This window comes from Gymnoscopelus microlampas, assembly GCF_963454915.1.
Source record: "Gymnoscopelus microlampas genome assembly, chromosome: 11".
Taxonomy (NCBI): Eukaryota; Metazoa; Chordata; class Actinopteri; order Myctophiformes; family Myctophidae; genus Gymnoscopelus; species Gymnoscopelus microlampas.
The window spans coordinates 17,250,060-17,258,221 of NC_139948.1; the positions used below are offsets into that span (position 1 = coordinate 17,250,060).

At 42.0% G+C, this 8,162-nt stretch overlaps 1 protein-coding gene across 2 annotated transcripts in view; it reads right to left on the reverse strand.

The window, feature by feature from the left end:
* Nucleotides 1-7,708, reverse strand: part of LOC311055667 (myosin-9-like) — a 43,807-nt gene extending 36,099 nt beyond the window's left edge. For both annotated transcript variants that reach the window (XM_084071920.1, XM_084071919.1), the window contains exon 1: nt 7,505-7,708. The gene's annotated coding sequence lies outside the window, so the exon portion shown is untranslated. The remainder of the gene's footprint in view (nt 1-7,504) is intronic.
* Nucleotides 7,709-8,162: the final 454 nt, after the last annotated feature.

Genomic DNA, 8,162 nt, shown 5'->3' on the forward strand with positions numbered 1-8,162 from the left:
CCAAAATGGGGGGGGGGGGGGGGGGTGCTGTATGAAAGAGGAAGAGGCATGGTAAAATAAATAACCACAAGGAAGAGAGCGAGGGAAGGCCACTTTTAGAAACAGACCTCATCACAGAGACCAGAATGTGGTTACAAAGACAGGAAGTGATGCAGTGGAGAGCAAGAGGAATGGAAGGAGAGGACAGGAAAAGGAGGCCGTGTCCTACTCAAGAAGACAGCAGGCTAGACTGGGGCTGGGATGGGGCGGGTGGGGGCGAGGTGCTTGCCTGGTTCTTCAAAACCAGGCTGACCATCCATCCTCCCAGCACCCCCACCTCTTCTCTCTCCCTCTCTCATTCCATTCCAGCTCACTAACTCTCTCCCGCTTTTCCTCATACAGGGATGTGCTGTGTTACTGGGAAAGCTATGCGTCTTCACTGTGTTGAGAAAGTGGGAGGGGCTACTTCAAATTACATGACCATGTACAGTTAAGTTACACATGTGTTGTGCCCCTGGCTAAATAGTCCCTCGAGACAGACGTGTTGGCTCCCAACCACCACGTTGTGATTGGGCAAATAGCCTTCTGGTCTGAACTCTGAAGAGTAGATAACAGCTTCCTGTTATGGCCTGGAGTTACAGACTCTCAAAGCATTCATAGATTGTGGAAAAGAATCAAGAGAGTCTGGCATATGAGACTACCGGCTAAAGGGAACCTGTGAAGTGGCCATGTCGAGCAGAATACCCCATCGACAATATATTAATAGTACCGTATGGTCAATAATCTCTCCTTCATGCAGTTGCAACCTCTCTCTACTGGTCCCTGGGCTGAGCGCCATGCGCTCTTTTCCTCAACATGCTGTGGACATCGCCTCACACACTGCTGTGTCACCCTCGTCTGTTTGGGTTCCATTGTTTATGTCTGATCCACCAACAGACACACACTGTCTCCTTTGCATTGTGTTGTCTTTGGATCCTAGTCCCTTGCAACAAGTCCTCGCCTCCTAACCTCCCCTCCCCACCTCGATGTCTGATTGCTAAATGAGCCATACAGGGACAGCGGATGTATGCAGTCTTTTAAGTTCATTATGTACAGACTACCGTCGTTTTTCCTCCTTCCCTCTGCAAGGAGTCAAGGAGGAAATGACAAAGCGAGAAAACTATTTTGCCATTTGTGGAACTTGTGTGGATTCTTGTGAAGAGGAGGGATTGGCTTACGTCTTCCTTCTTGAGCACACGCTGTGCAGCCCTGCGTACTGAGGAGTAAATTAAGTCTATGCTGGAAAATAAACCACAAACCATGACAGACCCTCGTCATTTTCCATTATTTTTCACATTCCTGGCCCAAGCGGTGTCCAATTTCAGTCCGAGCTGGAAGACGGCCAATGCCATCCAACAGTACCAGCTAGGCTCCGACGAGAACTGACAGTGTGATGCCTGCAATAACAGCCTAAAATGTTAACAGTATCGCTCAAGCCATTCAATCAATTTTCCTTTAAGAAAATGTACATTTATAATTCAGTATAGATAGATGAATCAATATAGTTGAGATGGCATTCTGTGCACAACTTATTCAGCGTCATTGATTATTGATGTGCATGAATTCAAATCCATCTTAGTGATTGGACACTGCATGAATCTAGCGATATGATACATATCACGATAAAGGACACGATTGGTTTATTTTACATGTCATATCAGACCACAGACAGAAAAATTCTGCACCCATTTTCCCCTGAAGCCTTCAAACGGTACACTAGAACACAGTTACATAAGCCTTTTAACAGCTGTGAAAGAATGCAGAAGGGAGTTAAGATACACATCTCTCCTGGCCTGCAATCAATTACTTCCAATGAGTTTATTTCAGACCTGCTCTAATGGTGCAGCAAGGGTTTAACCAACAGCACTCATTTCTGATAGGTAGGGCTGGGCTATAAAGGTTATTGCTTTATCATCTTTCAATGGAATCATATTGTGATGATATGATGATGATGATAATCTGATATCGTAATACCCAATGTTGTCACCTAAAATGATTGTTAAAACAACTGAACACAAAATGACAAAGCGCAGTGTTAATTCAACATGACTACAAAGTTTGTTTGATGAAATAGAAACATGACCATGCAATTAATTGCAACATGCATTTGATAATTTCCCGTGTGACTGCAAACATACACCGTAACTGTGAAGAAAAACCAAGCAAACTAGTAATAAATCCTGTCTTTCACAAGCAGCTTTATCATAGCTTCCCTAGCAGCAAGTCATCCACCCCCATTTGGTGACCTTTCGTACTCGTATATTACCTGCTATCTACAGCCTGGTAAAAAAACATATCCATCTGTAGTCTGCAACGCCCTAGACAGGACTGCGTAAAGAGAGGAATTAACTGAGTGACAGAGCCAATCAACTCTGATATCTTCAAAGAATATATTATCAAACACAATATGTTCAAGTAATATATTCATACAGTAGAAGCCATACGTCAGTGTCCACCCTGCAACTGGATTGACTTGGGAAGAAAAGAATACACAGTCACCACGTTTCAAAGTTCACCCTGAGAAACTGTCGAAAGTGTTTGAGTTGAAGGAGTTGTGCAATCACCCAGAAGTATCAGCTTATTCTCGCACCAGGTGTGTAGCATGGCAGGTGTGTAGGTCTCACACACACACACACACACACACAAACTCTAGTTTGACATGCATTATGATTTCAAGAGAGTGAAATGAAATTCCAATCATTCATCGAGTCTCATAGCTTCAATCACAATATACGCCACATTGTATTGTAAATCCTTACAATATTTGAGTACAGAATTGGCAGAACTATTACACAAACTGTGGGAACAAAAAAATCCAACAATGACTTGCCATGACTTAGTGCATGACCAACTATGCATGCTACTCATATGCTGCTGAGTTGGCAGTTCCTGGGATCGAACACATGATCCACGGCGAGTGCTCTACTGACTGATCCAAGGCGAGTGGAGTGCTCTACTGACTTAACCACCCAGACAAACTCTAATATCAGTATCAATATTGTGATGCGTTCACAATATGTTGGATAAATAATTACCATATTGGGCAGTAGTTGGTATTAAGACAAATAATATAACAACTTTAATGCAATCCAGTCTTTAACCGCTATATAATACAGTTGACCTGGGTCCACCAAGGGTCTATACTTGTCCCCTCCTCCATTTTTCCCCACTACACCAAAACATTGCTGATCTACAAGCTCACAACGCACCAAGTTGTGATGAGTTAAGCATGTAGATCTGCTATTTTTGCACAATGTTCGTCATGCCCAGCACAAGGACACTAGGAAGTGGTTAAAACCAGAAAAAGACAAACACTTATGCCTTAAGTGTATATAGAACAATATCCAAAATCCCATACGATATCTCATTTCTAATCTCATGATATTGACGTAATCTATGTATTGCTGACCAATGCCCAGCCCTACTTTGTTCAAGGCAGGCTCTCACTGGAAGTGACATCATTAGGCTTGCTTCTTAAAGTAGACTAGTTCAGGCAATAGGCAGCCTATGAACAAGCATGAGCTCATCATTTATAACCATGGTGCAAAGGGGTAGTCCCAGTATACATTAACCCCCCACACAGCCAGTCATCACAGAAGGCCTAATCCAGTCTTTCCAGTGAACGGTTGAGAACAAGTTGTTTATTTGCAGTCACAAAGCAGCCATTTCCTAGTATTGTTCAGTACCATTAAGGCCTACAGGTGTGCACAGCTAGAGGAAAGGAGGTTGGAGGAACGGATGGGGTGGGTTAGGGACAAACAGAGGCTGCGGACAGACAGTAATGAGAAAGAAAAATAGCAAAGATTAGCAAGGGAGGTGGGCGCAGAGACCTGAGGTAATGAACACAGATTTAAACAGAGGTGAAAGAGGAATGGAGGTCCTCAGCAGGCTCATTGGCAAATATAGACACAGGCCTGGTCAAGTCCACCAATGCGACTGACCCAATTTTATCACGCTGTTCAAGTCATCCAGAAGAAATATAAAATTTTGTTACACCAAAAATAGACAGGAAATTCAAAGTGAGAGTAACACATTATGCCATTACAACATGAGCGTGTGAAAGAGTTGAGTGACAGACAGCCCAGCGGTACTCATATGACTCAACCTCAACACAAAGAATGCGGGCATGTCTCTGATGTATTATGGGACATCCTCGCTAACCTGTCTGGGGTGAGAAACTAAAAAGAGAAAAGCTGAGCAGTGCAGGGATGGATTACCCAGTTATGGCTTATGAGCAACCCTAGAAGGGCTAGATCACAGCGAACTGTGGCATCATCTCTGACATGGTCAATTGATCTAACTGGGCTCCTTTCTCTAACTGGGATGCGTTCTCTCTCACATGAATCAATCTCAACTGACTTGAGGTTAGAAAGAACTGGGCCATGTATGACACTCTTGACATCCATTGTCAAGGAATCGCTTCGCCTAGTAAATGGATTGTATATGGATTGTTTATACAAACAAAACTGGCACCAGCAACCAAAGTGGCTTTGCCCTTCATGTCCAAAATGGCACTTATACATCATCAGTTCCTTTCTTTGCCTGGGCCTGGACAATTTCAAGCGCACAGAGAGTTTTGGCACAGGATAATACATATTTGTGTCTCTGAGCTTCTCAATATCTTTATTTATTGCCACTCTGCTACTTAGCTTAATGTTGATAGTGACACTTTAAAATGGAAGGGTTAACCAGTAATTTCAGTTAGAAGGCCACATACTGCTCAGAAATGTGTAAATAAGAACTTGAGACATAACATGGGATAGCTGCACGATACAGTGTACTGGACTGTGTCACGCAGCCAATGCAAGTGGCCTTCATGTAATCTGCCCTGTCAGAAGCAATGCCTATTCATCCTAAACGGCTTTCCTAAATATCCAAAGGCGTGTTCACGCCCACTATGTCATTTGAAGATCAGTGGAAAGGCCCTTGCATACAACTCTGCATTCAAACAAACCCCCATGAGGGAACCAACTTATGGACAACACTGAGCCACAAATGATGGAATGCAGCCATCTCCGCAGGGGGCAGAATAAGAACAATTAAACTGGCAATAAGTACTAAGATATGTCCTGCAGAGGACCCATGCCAGTGCTTTGAGTCACAGGCTGCTCCCTGCACAAACAGGATATGAGATCCTGACTGCATCTCACTATATGCGCTCTTTATTGATGGCAGTAGTATGCATTACCACATGGTCAGTCTGCATTGAACAACATACTGTACCAAAATGTCTCCTTGATACAAGGCAGAAATGTATATAGGGTTATGCAAAAGGAACGCTGAGCTGACTTCCACTTTTCCAATACTGCCCTGCCCTAAGAATGGGTGTGTCACCCTGAAGTGGACCAATGTGTAAAAAAAAAAAAAAAACTCTTTGGACCAGTGCTTAAAAGCAGTACTTGAAGCATAGGCATACACTGTAAGAAAAGAACCCTGAACGGTCTATTTCAGTAACTCCAGCTTTGAATGCTTTAACCTAGTCATTATAATAACGTTTATGCCAGGGTAATTTCCATGTGACAAGTTCACAATGGTTGATTTAATAGCTGCTTGGCAGATAGTTTGAGCTGGATAGAGGTGCATGGTTTTGATTATTAAAACTGAGGGCTTAGTGACTACTTCCCCAGTTTGTTTGAAGTCTTGAACACTACACAACGGAAAACAGACTTGCATGCCTCCCTTGTGTGTATGGATTTAGAGTTGGTGGAGTTGAGAGCTCCAGTGCCCTGGCTGTCTTTAAAAATAGTTAATAGTTAATTTACTGCAAGTTCTGACTCCATGAGATTACAATGTTCTACAGCAGAAGGGCGTGCGCACATTCCCGCGAGTCTCTCTCTCCACAGCACAACCGCGATCTGTAATCTCACGACCCCAAACAATTGCAAATCCACAGAGCAAACACAGAATGTAGGCTACTGACAACAAGCACGACTGATTTTTTTCTTTACATAAATAGACTCATGGTGGCGTACAGCACATAACGTCTGGGGAATAATGTTCACACAAGTAAAAAAAATGTGAGAATCATAAGTAAACTAAGTAAAACTAAGTAGTAAGTAGTAAACTAAAATAAATTGACCAAGCATGCTACTGATGTATAATCTTTGAAAGGTATTTGAATAAATGACAACCAAAAAAAAGTGTCAATAACTGAATATCGATTATTAAAAATCACGTACAATATAGATTTTAAGGAATTAATAGTCATACTACTGACTGGGTATTCTATGATAGAAGGCATTTGCCAGTCGGTCATTCAATGAGTGACGTCATGCTTTTTGCAAACCACCCCTTGTTTGTCTGACTGCCAGGCGTCCGTCCGCTGACCACACACAGTGTAACGTAAACGTTACATGGTGACGTAAACCAGCCCGTCGGTTCAAGCCGCACCGTAACAACACACTTCCTAATGTTAATGTTATTATTACCTCACTAGCCCAGATTAGACATTAGATTACATGTATAACATCTCCTGTGCACACAAAGCCTCCCAAGTTCGCCTGCTCAAGTATTCACTTACAGCTTATACTTTTTCACTTTCTTCAATGTATTCTAATTAAATATTTGTTTTAAGTATTGTTGTTTTTTTAAAGTTACATCCTCAAGCTCACATGCTTCATGCAATTAACCGGCCCATAATGTCCTTCAGACACAAGAAAGGCCTTTTTTTCTGCAACTCATTCAAGCGAATCACTTCCAGTGTTGCCAGATTTTGAGAGAGAGACGAGCAATCAGGTCTATGAAAACAAGCCCAAAAGAAGCGACTATGGGCCACATGAGCACTTTAAACCTATATGCATTATACAAGGTTGTAAATCTGCTATTTTCAAAATTATCTTTGATTTTTTTTTTTAACACATTGCGGAATATTTTAACAACACAAATCTGGTACACGGGTCCCTGGCACAAAATATTTACAGTCCGCAGACAAATACATATTCATTTGGGGGGTAGAACCACAGGTTTAAACATTTAGGAAACGAGCCCAAATAACTACACTTTAGAAGCCCCCAAAAACACGCAACCACTAATATTTACAAGCGACTTTACAGAAAGGTCTCTTATAATAAGCGGACATGGCAACGTTGAGCACTTCCTGGCTGTGACTGTGTAGCTTTTAGCTTCTTGTCGCCACATTGAACCAGAACCAGAACCAGAACAGTGACCATGACGTTCAAACAGCAGCACCATGGTGAAATATAATAATACAACTACGGCAAAGTCACAAATAAATAAAATACAATTTTAGGGTAAAGAAGAAGCCCCCCAAAATCAAATGAAATCTGTGTTAATAATAAGCCCCCGGTGGTCCCACCCAATGAGGTGATGAAGTTGGAACTTTCTTTCCGTCCTTCGGTTATTCCTGGTTCACTCAGTAGCACACTTTGCTAATAACACACCACAGAGTCAGGTCATTATGAATAATAGGTGTATTATTTATTATTATACCATTATATTTATTATATATAAAAGTTTGAAAGTTTACCTGCTGTTTGGATGCAGGACGCTTTTGGGAAGCTGGGTTTAAAAAACAACTCAGTCAGTCAGTCCGTGTCAAACAAACTCCTTTTCCAGACGACAAGCAACTAAAGCGGCTTCGTTTTGAGCTTCAGAGTCTCAGGCCAAACTAGCTTCCTCCTCCTCCCTCTTCTTTCTTTCTCTCTCTTTCTTTCTCTTTTTTCTTTCTTTCTTTCTTTTTCCCTCCCTCTCTTCCTCCTCTTCCACTAGCTGGGCTCAGTGTTGCCAGGTTTTGCGACACAAATAAGCAACCAGGTCTATGAAAAAAGCGACTATGGCTGCTACGGCTATTTGAAAATAGCCGATCTACAAGCTCACAATGGTGCTTTTTAAAAGAAAAAAAAAGAACACGATTCTGGTACAGGGGTAACAAAATACTTTTTTGATACTTTTTTGTCCACGGGGTCCATATTAATCTGGTGGTCCTTGCCATGAAAATGTTTGAGAACCACTGGTTTAAACAACATTTAAGGAAACAAGATCAAATAAGCAACTACACTTTAGAAACCAGCCCAAAAAAAACGCAACCACCAATATTTTCAAGCGAAAACAAGCCCAAAGTAGCTTATAATAAGCGGACATGGCAACCCTGCTAGCTGGGCTGAGTGGCTGACTGCTGCTGCTTC